At 43.2% G+C, this 18,885-nt stretch overlaps 1 long non-coding RNA gene across 1 annotated transcript in view; it reads right to left on the reverse strand.

The window, feature by feature from the left end:
* LOC310645807 overlaps window positions 1-17,679 on the reverse strand; it is a 115,753-nt gene extending 98,074 nt beyond the window's left edge. The window contains exon 1 of the long non-coding RNA XR_014493591.1: window positions 17,637-17,679. This is a non-coding gene — a long non-coding RNA (uncharacterized lncRNA). The remainder of the gene's footprint in view (window positions 1-17,636) is intronic.
* Window positions 17,680-18,885: the final 1,206 nt, after the last annotated feature.

An 18,885-nucleotide genomic window follows, 5' to 3' on the forward strand; every position in this document is an offset into this window, starting at 1 on the left:
CATCTATTTGCCAGGAATTGAGAGGGCCAGATGCCATGATCTTGGTTTTCTTAATGTTAAGTTTCAACCCAAGTTTTGCACTCTCCTTCTTCACCTGCAACAAGAGGCTCTTTAGTTCTTCTTCACTTTCTGCCATTAGAGTGGTATCATCTGCGTATCTTAGGTTGTTGATATTTCTTCCGGCAATCTTAATTCCAACTTTTGATTCATCTAGCCCTGCCTTTCTCATGATGTGCTCTGCATATAAGTTAAATAGGCAGGGCGACAGTATACAGCCTTGCCGGACTCCTTTCCCAATTTTGAACCAATCAGTGGTTCCGTGTCCAGTTCTCACTGTTGCTTCTTGACCCGCATATAGGTTTCTCAAGAGACCAATAAGATGGTCTGGTACTCCCATCTCTTTAAGAACTTGCCACAGTTTGTTATGATCCACACAATCAAAGGCTTTAGCATAGTCAATGAAGCAGAAGTAGATGTTTTTTCTGGAAGTCCCTAGCTTTCTCCATGATCCAGCGTATGTTGGCAATTTGATCTCTAGTTCCTCTGCCTCTTCGAAATCCTGCCTGCACTTCTGGTAGTTCTCGATCCACATACTGCTGAAGTCTAGCTTGTAGAATTTTAAGCATGACTTTACTAGCATGAGAAATGAGTGCAATGGTGCGATAGTTTGAACATTCTTTGGCACTGCCTTTCTTAGGAATTGGAATGTAAACTGATCTTTTCCAATCCTGTGGCCACTGTTGAGTTTTCCAAATTTGCTGGCAAATTGAGTGTAGCACTTTTACTGCATTGTCTTTTAAGATTTTGAATAGCTCAGCTGGAATACTGTCACCTCCACTAGCTTTGTTGTTGCTCAGCTTTTCTAAGGCCCACTTCACTTCACATTCTAGGATGTCTGGCTCGAGGTCAGTGACCACCTCATTGTGATTATCAGGGACGTTAAGCTCATTCTTGTATAGTTCTTCTGTGTAATTTTGCCACCTCTTCTTAATCTCTTCTGCCTCTGTTAGGTCCCTGCCATTTTGGTCCTTTATCATGCCCATTTTTGCATTAAACGTTCCCTTCATTTCTCCAATTTTCTTGAAAAGATCTCTGGTCCTCCCTATTCTATTGTTTTCTTCTATTTCTTTGCACTGTTCATTTAAGAAGGCATTCTTATCTCTTCTAGCTATTCTCTGGAATTCTGCATTCAACTGGGTGTATCTTTCTTTTTCTCCCTTGCCTTTCGCTTCCCTCCTTTCCTCAGCTATTTGCAAAGCTTCCTCAGACAGCCATTTTGCTTTCTTGCATTTCTTTTTCTTTGGGATGGTTTTGGTTGCTACCTGTTGTACAATGTCACGAACCTCTGTCCATAGTTCTTCAGGCACTCTGTCTATCAGATCTAATTCCTTAAATCTATTTGTCACCTCTACTGTATATTCAACAGGGATATGATTTAATTCATACCTGACTGGCCTAGTGCTTTTCCCTACTTTCTTCAGTTTAAGCCTAAACTTTGCAAGGAGAAGCTCATGGTCTGAGCCACAGTCAGCTCCTGGTCTTGTTTTTACTGACTGTATAGAGCTTCTCCATCTTTGGCTGCAGAGCATATAGTCAATCTGATTTCTGTGTTGACCATCTGGTGATGTCCATGTGTAGAGCCGTCTCTTGGGTTGTTGGAAAAGAGTGTTTGCTATGACCATCGTATTCTCTTGACAGAATTCTATCAGCCTGTGCCCTGCTTCATTTTGCACTCCAAGGCCAAACTTGCCTGTTATTCCAGTTATCTTTTGGCTTCCTACTTTAGCATTCCAATCCCCCATGATGATAAGAACATCATTTTTTGGTGTTAGTTCTATAAGGTGCTGTAGTGCTTCATAGAACTGGTCAATTTCATCCTCTTCAGCACTGGTGGTTGGGGCATAGACTTGGACTACTGTGATATTGAATGGTTTCCCTTGGATTCGAACTGAGATCATTCTGTCATTTTGAGGATTGTATCCCAGTATTGCTTTTCCTACTCTTTTATTGACTATGAAGGCTACTCCATTTCTTCTGAAGGATTCTTGCCCACAGTAGTATACCTGATGGTCATCTGAATTAAATTCACCCATTCCTGTCCATTTTAGTTCGCTGATACCTAAGATGTCAATGTTCAGTCTTGTCATCTCTTGTTTGACCACGTCCAGTTTTCCTTGATTCATGGATCTTACATTCCAGGTTCCTATGGAGAAAAAATCTTTACAGCATCGGACTTTCCTTTCACCACCAGACACATCCACAGCTGAGCGTCCTTTCGGCTTTGGCCCAGTCGCTTCATTCTTTCTGGCGCTACTAGTACTAGCCCTCTGCTCTTCCCCAGTAGCATATTGGACGCCTTCCGACCTGAGGGGCTCATCTTCCAGCGTCATATCGTTTTGCCTTTTGGTACTGTCCATAGGGTTTTCATGGCAAAGATACTGGAGTGGGTTGCCATTTCCTTCTCCAGTGGATCACGTTTTGTCAGAACTCTCTGCTATGACCTGTCCGTCTTGGGTGGCCCTGCACGGCATAGCTCATAGCTTCATTGAATTACGCAAGCCCCTTCGCCACGACAAGGCAGTAATCCATGAATTGGGAATGTCATTAGACTAGACATTCCCAATTCCAGCAACCATTCCTTATATGTTTTAGCCTCCAGTCCCCTGATCATCAATGCTGCTCTTCTCTGCACTCTTTCTCAACATCTTTTTTTACAAAACTGGATGCAGTATTCCAAGTGTGGCCTTACCAAGGCATTGTAAAGTGGTATTAACACTTCATGTGATCTTGATTCTTAAACAAAATTCATAAAACATGCTATCATCGAACTAAATAAGCATTACTAAGCTCTGTCATGTTGGATTATATGGGTCACAGTTCAGGTGTTTACAAACTCCAGCTTCTACTGTATATATACTAATTACTATTGAGGAAGAAAGGGACGCAGTGGCTCGGTGGGTTAGGACGCTGAGCTTGTCGATCAGAAGGTCGGCAGTTTGGCGGGTCGAATCCCGATTGCCACGTAACAGAGTGAGCGCCTGTTACTCGTCCCAGCTTCTGCCAACCTAGCAGTTCGAAAACACGTAAAAATGCAAGTAGAAAAATAGGGACCACTACGGTGGGAAGATAACAGAGTTCCGTGCGCCTTTGGTGTCTAGTCATGCCGGCCACATGACCATGGAGATGTCCTTGGACTAGCGCTGGCTCTTCGGCTTTGAAACGGAGATGAGCACCGGCCTGTAGAGTTGGAAACGACTAGCACGCATATGTGGGGGAACCTTTACCTTTATATTGAGGAAGAATGAGTGGTCCAATAATGGTCCATCATCTGTCATGATACTGGAAAGGATGCTGAAAATTATGAGAGTTTTAGCATCTCAGGAACCACGGTGACATTAATTAGCCATATGGAACCGTATGGTTGGTGGTCCACCGGGACTTCAGATCACAGGAACTTTGGGGCTAAAATGATAGGAATTACTACTGCTTTCATAATATTTAACAATTTGACAGAGCAATCCTATCTAGACTCATACCAAGCAGAGAGGAGTTCACGGCAGGGTGACAGCTGCATTTCTAAGTTTTTTGATACGCTGTCAGTAATTGAAGAATAAAGAGACATATTCTAAAATTTCCTTTTACCCTATCGTGATAAATTGCAGTCAGGGGAAAAGAACCGAAATACATTAGGATTCCAACGTCTTGCCTTGTTGAAATCATAACAAAGAAATATAGCTGCAGTTCTGCTCATGGAACCCTTCACCAAATCAAATTATATTGTCTATTATATTTATTTCGGGAAGAGAAAAGGGAAAGAATACGATGTAATCAACCTGCTTGGCATTTTCTCCCTTTGACTTCAGAACCTCTCTTGAAGAATCTCTTGGACTATTGAGGCAATGGATGCCAAGATCGGAGTCCAAAGCAGCTTCCTTTAATCCCTTATTTCTTTTTTCTCTCAACTAGAAAAAGTTTTCCAACCACTGTGAAAGGAGATAGAACTCACTCCATGTGCTTTTCTAAAATGGAACCAGAAGCAGCCAGACTTTCTAATTTCACTCTCCAAGCATCAAACAGACCAAGACATCTGCTTCATGTTTTTATATTTGTTCTAGCATTATGGGCATTAATATTTGCTATGCATCATACACTGTGGAGTCAAGAATAAAGTTTGGGCTTGGGGAATCTAAATTACTTTTGTACACTGATGACATTTTGTTCGCTGAACAAATTTCTTCCCTCAATTTATCCACTCGGTCTTTTAACAGATCAGTTTGGCAGCATCCTTGGATATGAAATTAATTGGCCCATGACAGCATTGTTCCCCATTTCACAGGGTGACTGGCATTTCTATCTTGTTTTGTCTCTAAGATTGCCTCAGATAAAATTAAATATCCAGCAATGCGGTTAACCCCTAGGTTGAACGGTTTGGTTCATAAAAATACCCCAAACGATGAACTTCGAATGATTTCCATCATATTAAACAAAAGGAAATTGCATTTATCATTACCTATGAAAGTTAATCTGGGGGGAGGGAAAGGTCTAATGAAATGGGGTTGCGTTATTGCATTCCTTTGTTTCTCCAGATATCAGGGATCATCACATTTAATCAACATTTGGCCATTTTTTGGCCAACTTGATGGTTAGTTGTGTCCTTGGATTCCAACTCATATCACTCACACAGCTGGCTGTGTCTGACAGTTAGAGATAATGGTAGCTGCAATTTATCAGTAATCGAAGGATGGATAGGTTTTACAGCATTTGTTATTCATGAAATCTTGTGGTAGAAAAGCACACATAGAACAAATGAAATACATACATTGTCCTGGTACATACATTACACATTATCTTGTGTTGTTGTTGTTTTTTTGCTGTAGTTCATTCAATAAACCACAACAGTCTCAAATCATCCCATACCAATCCATAAACAAACTGCCCAATATCAAACCATAATGCTTAAGGATGTAAAAATGGTGGGGTTCACACTTCATGCTAAGCCAAGAACAAGCCAACTGCATTATGCTTCATGTATGGGTGAAACTGAACTCCAAGATTTTTATTTATTTAGAACCTTTATATGTAGTCACCCAACTCAATTATTATGAGACTGGATAGCATAAGAAAATCATCAACAATTGATGTAAAGCATAATGCAAACAACCCTGAGTGTGTTGTCTTCTCATCCTCTTGGTAATTCCCAGCATTATAAAATTTGCTTAAGTTACTTTCTTTGTTTTAGCAGAGAAAACTCAAAATGGTGCCAACAGGAGGAACTTTGTTTCCCTTAAAGTTGGTCTAATATGTTAGTTGACACAGACATGGCTGACCTTGAAAGGGGTCCGGAGGCTTGATAAACAATGTGTCAGGAAATTTACACTGTGCCCAGAAGAGCTTAAAATCACCTGTTCCATGCGGTATCTGTTCTTCTATTTTTCTGAACATCAACCAGTTATTCCTTTGAGTTCCAAGAGATATTTTTCCCCTCTCATATTGCTCAGCACAGAAATGGCAGCTTCATTACATATGCTTCTTCCCTTTTCTCTTTGTTTGACACACTAGGCATCCAAAGCTTAGAAGACCTTGCCTTAGCATCTATTCATACCAGAATCCAGTATTACTGATGAGAGAGGTACTGGTGCTGTGCGGGATTCAGCTCTTGAAAACAAAGACATATTTCTAGTAAGGTTGCGTGAAAGTATGGATTTGAACAATAAATGGGATTCCCAGAGGCACCTGCCAGGAACCTCGTCAACCAGATGTGTGTTTCCTAGGATTATGCCTCAACTGTAGAGAGCAGCTGAGCAAATCCAAGAAAAGACAGAAATACTTTAAGGTGTCCTCAGCAGGTTCTGTATGCGTACCTACCTGTACTCCAAAAGTGAAGTAGCCGAAGGACCACTCGGGACGACAGGCTAGTTCAACAACAGGTTTATTAAGAGCAAGACAAACATAGAATAACTTGTCCGGCTTTTATAGCCGGCAGCTGGTAGCGAGGACCAATCAGCGGTGTTCATTTTGGCGCCCTGTCAGGCAGGGACCAATCCGCGTCGTCTTTTGTTGACAGCTCCGGCTTCCGCGTGTCTTGGTGTTTTGACAGCCGCGAGCTGTCAGCGGTCGCGCCTGCGCTGTACGGTGGGTGCTTTGACAGCTCAGGCTTCTCCGTAGTCCGGCGTTTGACAGCCGCGAGCTGTCAGTGGTGGCGCCTGCGTGGTGCGAGGAACTTTGACAGCTGTCAAAGTTCCCGCGTGTATTTCTGTCAGGCGGTTTTACTTATATATACTAGGCGATGCCTTCTTATTTGTACTGTTAACATATATATACATTGAATAAAGGAATGTTTACATATATAATACACCCCTTACCCCTCCCCTGGTTCGTTTCTTCTTTCTTGGATGTTTGAACCTGCCCACTGATAGTCTTTTAGGTAGGTGGGTGGTCTTCGATTCCTGGTTGAGCGGCGAAGGGGTGGTGGGTGTTCTGGTTCTGGTTCTTCGTCTTGGTGTTCAGCTTCCTGGTTTGGGATAGGCCGCATTTCCGGTGGGGGTTGTAAGTCGGCACTGGTTGGTTGCTCAGAAGTGTGTGGTGGTTGTCTGGGTCTGAGCTGGTCAATATGGCGGCGTATGTTGCCCTGTGCTTGCGTCGCTACAAGGTATGAGATGGGCCCTGTTTGTTTTATTATTGTCCCTTGGACCCACTTGTTTTTATCTGTGTATGAATGTGCCCATATTAATTGACCCGGGTTGAGTTTGCGGCCGGGGTGGGGGTGCTGTTTTTCTTCTGGGGCTGTGTCAGGGTGCAGTCTGTCGAGACGTGTTATTAGCCTCCTCCCCCATCTTAATTCTGCTGGTGATTTGCTAGTTGTAGAGCATGGTGTTGTGTGTTGTGATAAGAGGAACTGGCTGAGTCGCCTTTGCCAGTTTCCTTTAACGAATTTTTTCAAGGCTTCTTTTGTGTATCGTACCATAATTTCAGCCATTCCGTTCGACGATGGGTGGAACGGCGCAGACGTGACCAGCCTAATACAATTCCTCGTAGCGAAGATCTGAAATTCACGAGAGGTGAATTGAGGTCCATTGTCAGAAACTATGGTATCAGGTAGGCCGTGTGTTGCGAATATTTTTCGTAAGGCTTGAATAGTGGCTGTGGACGTTGTTTTCCTAAGGGGTGTGACTTCCAGCCATTTGGAATAGCTGTCCACTACAATTAAGAAACTTTGGCCCTGGATAGGTCCTGCAAAATCTATATGTATACGTGACCAAGGGTTCCTAGTAGTCTCCCATTTATGGATTGGTGCCTGGGGTGGTTCATTCCTGGTCTCCTGACAGGTGTAACACCCACCCACATACTGTTCAATTTGTTTATCTATGCCGGGCCACCACACATAACTTCTGGCCATCGCCTTCATTTTTACAATTCCAGGGTGCCCTTCATGTAAAATGTGCAATGTTTGGTCTATGTTTTTCTCTGGTATGATGACCCTATTTCCCCATAGCAGGCAACCTCTGTGTGTTGAAATCTCATTTTTTCTGTTATAATAAGGTTGGAATTGGGGTTTTGGGTTTTGAGTTGGCCACCCAGTTGTGGCCCATTTGAGGACTCTGGCAAGTATTTTATCTTTTGTTGAATTATTGGCTATAATGTTTGCAGTCAGGGGGCATTCTGGAAGTTGGGAGATTGCTAAAATCCCGCTGGCTGGGGCTGGGTCTGAGTCCCTGGTTTGTATGGGCAGTCTGCTGAGGCAGTCAGCATGGCCCAATTCTTTACCTGGTTTATGTATTAGCTGATAAGAATAGGCTGCTAAAAATGTTGACCATCTTAAAATTCTCGGGGAGAGGATTTGTGGAGTAGTTTTATTCCAAGTAAATATGCCTAGCAGGGGTTTGTGATCTGTAAATATAGTAAATGGTCTTCCATACAGATAATCGTGAAATTTTTTGACCCCTGCCACTATCGCTAGGGCTTCCCTGTCAATTTGTGCATAGTTTCTTTCAGCTTTGGTCAGAGTGCGTGAATAGAAAGCTATGGGTCTTTGTGTACCGTCCTTGAATATGTGACTTAATACCGCCCCGATTCCATAGGGAGAGGCATCGCAAGCGATGCATATTGGGGTGTCTTCCCTGAAAAGGGTGATAGTTGAGCTGTGACAGATAAGCTTTTTTAACGATTGGAAACTGTTCTCATGTTCCTTGGTCCAGGACCAAGTTGTACCTTTGTCTAGGAGCCTATGGAGCGGCTCTGCAATAGTGGCTTTGTGGGGAATGAAGGCATGGTAAAAGTTTAACAGCCCCAAAAAGGATTGAAGCTCTTGCTTATTCCTAGGGCTGGGTGCAGTTTGAATAGCCATTAGTTTTTCAGCGGTGGGGTGGATGCCCTGGCTATCAATTTTATACCCTAGGAATTCTGTAGAAGTGACTCCAATAGAGCACTTCTCCCGCTTAAGTTTGAGACCGGCTTCTCTGAGCCGGCTCAGCACAGCTGACAACCTGTCAGCTAAACTAGCTTCGTTTTCCCCGGCGATGAGAACATCGTCGAAATAGGGGCAGACCCCGGGTATTCCCTTCAGGGTCTTTTCCATGATGCCCTGAAAAATACCCGGGGCTGCAGATATGCCGAATTGTAGCCTCTTTACTTTAAAAGCACCGCGGTGGGTGACAATAGTTTGAGCTTCCGCGGTGTCGTCTGTGACAGGCAGCTGTAAATATGCCTGTGTGAGATCAAGCTTGGCGAAAATGGTGCCAGAGCGGATGGAAGCAAATACGTCCCTTACCGCTGGCACCGGGTAAGCATGGGGGCTGAGGGCTAGGTTGACTGTCGCTTTATAGTCCGCGCACAGTCTCACTTCGCCATTAGGTTTGATTGGGGTGACAATAGGGGTCTCCCAGGTTCCCCCTTCTGTTGGCTCCAGTACCCCTAGTCCCACGAGTCGGTCAAGCTCGTTTTCAATTTTTTCTTTAAGGGCGAAAGGTACCCTCCTAGCTCTTATTTTAATTGGTTGAATTGCTGGATTTAGTTGCAGGGAAATGGGGGAACCTGTATATTTCCCTAAACTGCCGTCGAAAACGTCGGCGTACTTTTCGCAAACTGCTTCTAGGCTAGGTGTTTGAATGGTATTAACCCCCGTTAAGGCGATGCCTAGTGGAGTGAACCAGTTTAGCCCTATTAAATTGGTACGGTTCCCTGGCGTAACTAAAACCTCCAGGGGACCCTTGAACCCCTTATACTGCACCAGGACCTTGGCTTTCCCTTCCAACGGAATAGGGGTTTTCTGGAAGTCTGCAAGGTGTACCTGAGTTTGTTTCAGGGGGATTTGTCTTCGGCCTTTCTGACAGATTTCCTGATAGGTTGTCAGCGAAATTAATGAGACTGCTGACCCTGAATCTACCTCCATGTGGCAGGGCACCCCCTGAATTCTGACCCAGATCTTAACCTTGGAGCTTATGCTGTTTACCCTGTCAATTGTCTCTACCAGGGGGCCTGGTGGGGTTTCTCTGCTGGCCTGGGCAGCCGGCCTACCTGGGGGGTTTGCCTCCACCTCATTGATGTTGTCCCGGCCCTTGCTGCGGCACACCGGCTTGATGTGGCCAGTCTTCCCGCAGTTGTGGCATTTCGCGTTCCTAAAACGGCAGCTTCCTCGGGCATGGTTGCCCCCGCAGCTGGCACAGGCGGCCCGTTGTTCGTAACGCGGTGGTGGCGGAGGTGGGTTCCTGGATCCGCGGCGGTCCGACGTTTTTCCCCTCCTCGGCTGCCGGTGCTCCATCCTGCGCTGTAGGGCTTCTCCATCGGTGAAGTCTACTGACTCTCCGCTGTCGCTGAAGGTTGCGCTTTCCTGGTAGACGGTCGCGGGGGTCTCTGGGGTCGTGTTCGTCGGCTTCTTCTTGTGGCTGTGTTCATATGCCATGATCTCCCTGGTCAGCTCTGCCAGGTTCATGTCGGGTTTGGACGTCAGTTTCTTCTGTAGCTTCTCGTCCCTCAGACCGATCACCACCTGGTCTCTGATGCGGTCTTCCAGGTCGGGGAAGGAGCAGTTCCGCGCGGCGTGTCTGACCCCGGCAATGAATTCGTTGGCGGGCTCGTCCTGCCGTTGTTTCTTTTGTGCGAATTGCACCCGCCAGTACAGTTCTGAACGCGCTGGCATGTAGTACTTGTTCAGCTGGTCCACCAGGTCAGCGTAGGAGACTTCCGTGATGGGCACTGGGCTGAACAGCCCGACGGCTGCGTCGTACACCGGGGGCCCGCTGATGTACAGCAGAGCGGCGGCCTTTGCTCGGTCGTCAGTGATTTTACTGACGAGGAGAAATCCCTCGACTTGGCCGAGGTGTGATTGCCATCTCTCGGGATGGCGGGTATCAAACTCCCTCACACGGCCGAAGTTTGCCATGTCGTCCGGTCCTGGGTTGCTCCGATGGAAGTTAAAACTTCCGTGACAGCTCTTGCCGGGAACTCTCTTCCTCGGCCGTGACTTCAGCTCCGGAGCAATCCCACCTTCGTCGCCAGTGAAGTAGCCGAAGGACCACTCGGGACGACAGGCTAGTTCAACAACAGGTTTATTAAGAGCAAGACAAACATAGAATAACTTGTCCGGCTTTTATAGCCGGCAGCTGGTAGCGAGGACCAATCAGCGGTGTTCATTTTGGCGCCCTGTCAGGCAGGGACCAATCCGCGTCGTCTTTTGTTGACAGCTCCGGCTTCCGCGTGTCTTGGTGTTTTGACAGCCGCGAGCTGTCAGCGGTCGCGCCCGCGCTGTACGGTGGGTGCTTTGACAGCTCAGGCTTCTCCGTAGTCCGGCGTTTGACAGCCGCGAGCTGTCAGTGGTGGCGCCTGCGTGGTGCGAGGAACTTTGACAGCTGTCAAAGTTCCCGCGTGTATTTCTGTCAGGCGGTTTTACTTATATATACTAGGCGATGCCTTCTTATTTGTACTGTTAACATATATATACATTGAATAAAGGAATGTTTACATATATAATACACCAAGACACCATTTTATCCACCTTTCTGCATCGCCCTAATTACTAAATCAATATCAGGCGCAATAAATCAGGAAGCAAAGCAGTTCAAATGACTACAGGTTTATTGCATGCTAAGGCTCTCAAGAAGAATCTGTACTAAACTTCAAAGCAAATTGGCAGTAGACAAGAGTCAATGGGATTCAATGGGCTTGGTTCTTTTGTAGGTGCAAAGAGATTCAAGACTCATGATGTGTTTGACTCCTCCCTCAGGCTTAGCCTGGTCATCTCCTACAATCAAGTTCTGATTTGAGAACGTTCCTAAATCCAATTCTTTCACAAATCAACCTTTCCTTACTTTTCTATCTCCTTCTCGGATTTAGAATTTCTTCAGGTGATTTTTTTTGAAGGTAAGTATTACAAGATCCTGGAAGAAATTATTGTTAAAACAACTTCTGTGTTAGCCTTCACTCTATCATTTCACGGCTGTCCTCTCTTCCTCATCTGAAGTATACAGAGGAGCTTTCTTGCGATGGCTTCTCCTAGGGCTTAAAGTCCGTGAAACCAGGTAGACTACAAAATGCTGGAGGGAAGATTATATTCATATCTAAGCAAAAATGGGGAGATCCTGTAATAACATCAGAACTTTTGGTGGAAAGAGGGAGTTCCATCACTCGAATTCTTCATACTTTTGAAATGCAGCAGCAGTGGTTGTTGATTGTCCATGGAGGTTGGGATTATACAGGAGAAAGTACTTTAAACAATTTTCTTTATGTGGTAGCATTGATCCAAAACTCTCAAATGCATAAGTGCTGTGATTAGTCACGGAGGATAAATCTTCTGCCTTAAGAAAGCTTATATATGTGGATATTTTTCCCCCCTGCCATGACTAATATTAACCTCAGAGGCCATGCTTTAGCTCAGTAGCTAAAGATTCTCTGTGTGTAAAGGGAATTAACCAACTCCCTCCTCAGTCCCACCGTGCTCTCTCTATGGCTGAATTTTGTGCTGCCATCAACTCTTGTGGCACCCCAGATCTGTGTCCAAAACTACCACCCCATTCTTCTGAAAAGGGATATAACCCTTGCTAAAAGAAACCTGTTACCTACAAGTGGGCCACCCCAGAGGAAATAAATCCCTGGCCTATAAAACTCAAGACAATTTAACACGACTACTTAATTAAACTTTACAATGAAAGCACAAACAAACAAATTAGCAAGGATGAATTCTCAAGAGAGGCTTAGTTTAGAATCTTAAAAAAAAATTCTCTGCCAGTCTGAATAATAGCCATTAATCCATTTCTAATTTAAGAGTTTTATGGAAGCCAAATTTCAAATGGGACTTTCATAAATCCATTTTAAAGAGAGAAGTCAATTGGAGTCCTCTTTAGCTTGTGAGGGCTGCCATTTCAAGCTATTAGAAGGTTTGCTTTTAAAAAAACAACCTAATAACTTTTATTATTATTTTATTTATTTATTTATTTATTTAGTTACATTTATATACCGCCCTATTCCCTGAGGACTCAGGGCGGTTTACAGGGAATTAAAAATCCACCATACAAAAGTTAAAAAACCAATTAAAAAATATTAAATTACCCTGTATACATTAAAACCCGAATTAAAAATTTCTCCTCAGCCTGGGCCTGAGAGCTCAAAGAGCCAGGTCTTCAGGCCCCGGCGGAATGATCGGAGGTCGGGGGGCAGTCCTCAGCTCCACCGGCAGCTGGTTCCAGAGGGCAGGCGCTCCCACAGAGAAGGCCCTATCCCTGGGTGTCACCCGCCGGCAATCTCTCACCGGCGGCACCCTGAGAAGACCCTCCCTGTGGGAGCGCACTGGGCGAAGGGCGTTTGATGCCGGCAGCAGGTGTTCCCTCAAATAGCCCGGACCCAGGCCATTACAGATTATATTACAGATTATTTAGAAAGTATCGTTTTGTCATATCGTAGCTTGATTGGCTTCCGAGGTTCAGAGTAAAACAGTTGGAGATCTTAAATTAACTAGAGTCCTGTGAAATAAATTCAACTAAGAATGAGATTATTGTCCATGTTTTGACTAGTGAGTCTTATGGCTAAAAACATGGACTTAATTCTGCTTCTTTTTCATCCAATTCTTTATCATGAAAAAATAAATAAACATAAAAAGGTGGTTCCTTGGTTTATCTGTGATTTTTCTTTTCTTTTTAAAATCTACCTTGTAATCAACTTTTTCTGGGGGAGCTACAAGCTTCCAGTAAAGTATTTCAGATGAATCTAGAGGCTTGTTCAACACACATGTATTTACATCTATATTTCCTTTCTGCTCTCCATCTTTTAAATACACGTGTTTTAATCAATAATGATTTAAAATGCAAGCCCTCCTTGGTTAATAGCAGACAACACGTACGACTCTGCTGAATGAGAGTTACGAATGGTTCTTGAAGTTCTGACCATCTCAGTGCCCCTCCCCAAGTCGCATGTCTATACAAGGGTCCTCAGTATCTGGCTTGACCATTGCACATTATGGTCACATTATTGTGGTTTGTGACTACGTCTCCAACCTCCCACGAGCCTAAGTCAATGGAGAGACTGGCAGCAAGTTGGAAGTCCCGATTGTGTGAGGTGCCCATTGAATGACCCACCTGGATTCACTTAACAACGGTAAGCAGTTATTTCAAAAATTTACATTACTCAACACTGAAGTCATGTGAAATCAGGCTTTTCACTTAGTGATGGAAATTCTGGTCCCAATTATCATTGTTAAGTGAGAACCAGCTGTGTTTTATATAATTTTAGATATAGTTTTATGATGCACCTTTTAAAAGTTTCTTTGGGTGCAAATTAATATGGAAATAATAACAATAATTGTCTCTATCTATCTATCTATCTATCTATCTATCTATCTATCTATCTATCTATCTATGGGATTATGTTAGTAATATGGTCTCCTTGTTCTGCCTCCTTTTTTTTTAACTCTTAAAAAAAATAGGGCCATGGTAGAGAGAAAAAAAATCCACATTTTGCATAAAGACCTGAATGCTACAAATAAATGGTTTCCTCTGTAGCAAAGACAGCATCTGTCACAAGGACTCAAAGGACCATTTTAGAAAGGTTTGAAATGTGACTGCAGCCTCGACTAGACAAAGATGCATAAGGAGTGAACAATTTCTGGGCTGCTGAGAACTAATGAAAGCTCAGCAGCAGCTCTCAGGAGGTTTGGCACTTCCCCAGTTCAGGAGCATATTTGTGAAATCCAACTGAAAGGCCAGCCGGTTTACAAATATGGTGGCTCGGCAAATTTATTTTGGAAGTGGCCATTAATATCAGGCAAGGAATGTGCCAGATTTCTGGAAAGGGAGAGAAGAAAGTCAAATTCAAAATGTGGTCCTTAGAATGCAGGTAGATGAGGGTTCAACTTCTGGATTAAGCTCAGATGCGGACTGCTATTTCCTTTCTGGTTAGTATGCTGTGAGGAAAACTAGTTCTTAATGGAGTGCGAGCATGTCAGCATGTTAGAAACATTGAAGGAATGTGTGCTAATTGGGGCAGTGTAACATAACTGATAAGTTCCTTTTTATTATTTTTTTCTTTAGGTAGTAATAGTAGAAGGGCAGAGAAGAAACTTGTGTTTGTCTATTAGGAATTTTAATGCTTACATCATATATTACCCATGCATATGTATGATTGCATCATTTTCAGAAAGAAGACAGACCATCTGAGAACACACCAAGTCCAAAAACATTAGAGAATTCCTGGAATTCTGGCACAAGTCAGCCATCAACAGACGCGTACAGATAAACAACGTTTACACACCATTCAAAAGAGTCAATCCAAAAACCCAGAAGGAAAGAAAAAGACCAAAACACTTTTTCAACAGCAATCAACACCCAGATGAGCAGAAATTAACAGCAAGATTAACTTCAGACCAATCAAGAAATAAATAATACCCCAGTCAAGGAACTGCCAAACGAGCGAACAGTAAGCAATCCAGTCCCACTAACACTGACAGGGCAAGCCACTAGAATATAACCTGAGGGTAAACCTCACTCCATACTAGCATTGATGATGTTACTAAGTTTGGTAATGAAATGTCTGCAAGAAAAACAACCAAACTTAGAGAGGACCCCAGTGTATCATTTTCTCCTTCTCTCCTGCAGTGCATAAATATGAGTGCATCCTTTTGTCTGCAGGAATCTCTCCCATTATTCTTTGGAGGAAATTCCTCCAGTGTACACCAAATAAATAAATACTGCAGTGAGGCTTGATTAATGGTGTGTGTGTGTGTATGTGTGTCCTGCGTTGGATTTCTCAATGCTAGATGAAGCTAGCTGCTGCAGTTGGTATCCATGGTTTGCCAGGATGTTTCAACCTAGTTTATTCCAAAAAACAGGGCAAACAGATTTAATGGCTTGTTCTCCTGGCCAGTGGGAGACAGGTTTATAGGAATAACAAACCATGCTTGATAACCTCCAGATGTCTAATCACAGCTTTACTGCTGAAACTTAGGACTTTTGAAAGAGTTTGCTTTTGCCTTACTATCTTGTGCTAAGCCAACATGCATTCCTGCTGACATCACCTCCCTAAAAAAAGATTCTCTAAGAAAAAAATACATTGTCTGGCTAGTTTCTACTGCGAATCACCAGTGTGCTGACAATCACAAGACATGGCAAGCATAGCCTGCATTGAGCTTGCTTGAAATCCTGGAATAGCTGTGTAAGATTCAACAAAAAGACTCCCCAGTGATTTCTCTGCATATATGTACTAATATTTCACACTTGTACTCATATATTACTAGACAATTACTGGGACTACATGATTTTAAAAGGTGCTTAGAGTTGTTCCTCAGATATGCAATTTAACTGACAGATACCCTATTAGGTATTGTTCAAAGCTGGCTCCAAAGCATTTCTATAATTGTGTTCTTGGTACTTAAGTGTTTTCTATCAATACTTAATGGCGATGCTGGCTTTTTATCATATGCTAGATCACACTTTATTCTGATTGAGTCACCCCATCCAAACAAATATGCTTGCATTGTTGGAAAACAAAACACCCCTGCTAACGGCAAGCAATTTTTATTGTTAGCCGTAGAACCGAAACTTGCCGAGAGAAAATGAAAACATGTCAAGTGCCACTTTTCACTCCAATCAAGTTTTCAATCAATAAATGCAAATTCCCAACAAAGTGTCCATTGGGTCACGCTGGCCCTCTCCAATCTTCATGGCTCCTGAATAGCTATGGGTTTGAAGAGAAGCAATAAGGCCTTTGGAGCAGTGCAAATCAAAGGAATGTATTCACAGAAGGTTGTGTTTACCACACAATGTATGAAGACCAACATCTCTTTAGTACATTAGATGGGACCAACCTTTCTACTTTAGACCTTAGCCTGTTTTGCAAAGAGCAGCACAAGATTCTTGTTACTTTCAGCAGGTTAGCAAAGATAGCATTGATGGATATTGCTATGTGTCCGCCTCTTTGGGCCACGCACCACTAAAACACAAAGCACTGATGGTGTTACATAGTGAGGTAGTGAAACACCTGCAAGCAAGCCCTGAGGAGCTCTTCTCCAAACGGCAACTGGGCTTTCTTGATTTTTCTTGAAGGTGCTTCACTTCTCATCCAAGAAGCTTCTTCAGTTCTAACTAACTGGTAGGGAATGGAAAGGATTTATATTGTTCTCCGTTAGTCAGAAGTTAGCATGTTGCTAATACTCGAAGAGTCTTTGAAACACTTTTGGGACAACCACGACCTGAATGTCGGAGCATCTTCATAGAGGTCTGCAAGTAAGTAACCAGGTTGAGAGAGCACCAAGGACTCTGCTAAATCACTTATCCAGAATAAATGGGGCAAATTCATCCACCCTGGTTAATTCAACAAACCATAGTTAATTGCAACAGGGCATAACTGAACTTCAGAACTTGTTTGTGAGTACACACATTTTGCAGTTCTAAAATCACTGAAGTCCACATGCCAACATCTACACAAGTTAGAAAACAACTCATGCAAATCTATTGCTTCCTGTTTTTCTAGATCCAGAGCTAATCATTTCCTATCTTTCCACTGATAGGAAATCAGGCTTGGGGCAGTGGTTTGTTATACATGAGACTTCTGTACTTAATCAGATCTTCCAGATCTGTTTTTGAGGACGTGGGCTCTAAAAACCAAATTGTAAATCAATTGGTTGTCCCCGAACTCATCAGTTTGTGGCTGACTGAACTGTAGCTTACTGAATTAACACTAAGCTACAAAATAAACTTACTGGTTAGATAGGGACCAAACTCAAGAGTCAGCCACACAGCCATATTTTAATCTCAAACATTGGATGAATGACCTCTGAGTGTGAACCAGCAAATCAATGCCAGAAATACTGAAGGACTGAGACGTCCAAGCAAATAGATCTTTGGCACAACCTACCAAAATGGTGACATTAATTCACTCAGAATGTGACATAATGTTTCGGAAGGAAGAAAATGTAAAATACAAGAAGTGTGTGTGTATGGTGGTGATGAGGAGAGAGATAGGAGACCTGGTCACAGTCCTGGTAGTCAAGAATGGATGTACATACTCAAGCTTTGCACCTCCCTAACCCTTTCTCATGAGTAGAATTGAAATGAGAATGGTAATTCCCTGCAGCATATGCCCGTGACTTGGTACACGCTGTCTAGCTTTTCATTAAGCTGGAAATCTTTCTCAGTGCAGGAGGTGATTCCATGTACCTTTCTCTCTCTCCTTTCCTTCCTTCCTTCCTTCCTTCCTTCCTTCCTTCCTTCCTTCCTTCCTTCCTTCCTTCCTTCCTTCCTTCCTTCCTTCCTTCCTTCCTTCTATCCTCCTCCCTCCCTCTCTCCCACACTAACAATCCTCAAATCCTAATGCCGTAATCCAGTTATTGAAAAGTCTCTCTTTAGACCCCACTAAATCAATATATAAGAGTCTGAAGTAGTGGTTAAGGCAGCAGGGTAGAAATCAGAAGGCCATGAGTTCTAGTCCTGCCTTGGGCACATTGGATGACCTTGAGCCAGCTTCTCTCTTCTCAGCCCCAGGAAACATACAAGGGCAAATCACTTCCAAAAAACCTTGCCAAGAAAACTCTAGGGATTTGTCCAGGCCATCACTAAGAGTTAAGACTTACTTAAAGGAGACCCCCACCCAAATCTATCAATCAAAGAATCTTTGTGTCACCCCTCTTCATCTTTTCAGAAGGAGATCTATTTGTATTTACAGGTTTTCTCTTATTTTATCTGTTATGAGATGTTTTAAGGTTTTCACTATGGAAGAATTCTGTCCTTAAGACCCAACCCCAAAATACCTCTAAATAATGAGAGAGACAGCTAACTAGTGCAAAACATAGTTTAAGTTTGACTCCTTGGAAACTGTCCAAAGAGAGAAGCAACCTGGAATTGAGGAGAAACTTCTTAACAGTGAGGACAATTAACCAGTGGAATAGCCTGCCTTCAGAAATTGTGGGCGCTCCATCACTGGACGTTTTTAAGAAGACACTAGACAGTCACTTGTCTGAAATGGTAGAGGTTCTCCTGCTTGAGGAGGGGGCTGGACTAGAAGACCTCCAAGGTCTCTTCCTATTCTGTTCTGTTCTGTTCTGTTCTGTTCTGTTCTGTTCTGTTCTATTCTATTCTATTCTATTCTATTCCTCAGTCCAAAATTTCCCCAACTTGTTCCATTCTCTCTCTGCTGAGACACTCAATTCATTAGCCCAGCATACCTGACTAGGACCAAACTATATTTTACGGAACAGAAACAATGAATATATATATATATATATTGCTAGACAAGTTTTCTGGCAATGTAAGATCTGTTCTATGTACAAGTTTTGAAGGAAAGCTTGGTAGAGTTTCCAACTAACTAGGTTTAAATGATGACTGCAGGAAAGGTGGTGCAATGAGTTATTGTTTGAAATGCTTTCAAACTCAGAAAATTAGCAGCATTAGGCTCTGTTATTGTGCTCAA

This window comes from Vipera ursinii (genome assembly GCF_947247035.1).
Source record: "Vipera ursinii genome assembly, chromosome: 12".
Lineage (NCBI taxonomy): Eukaryota > Metazoa > Chordata > Lepidosauria > Squamata > Viperidae > Vipera > Vipera ursinii.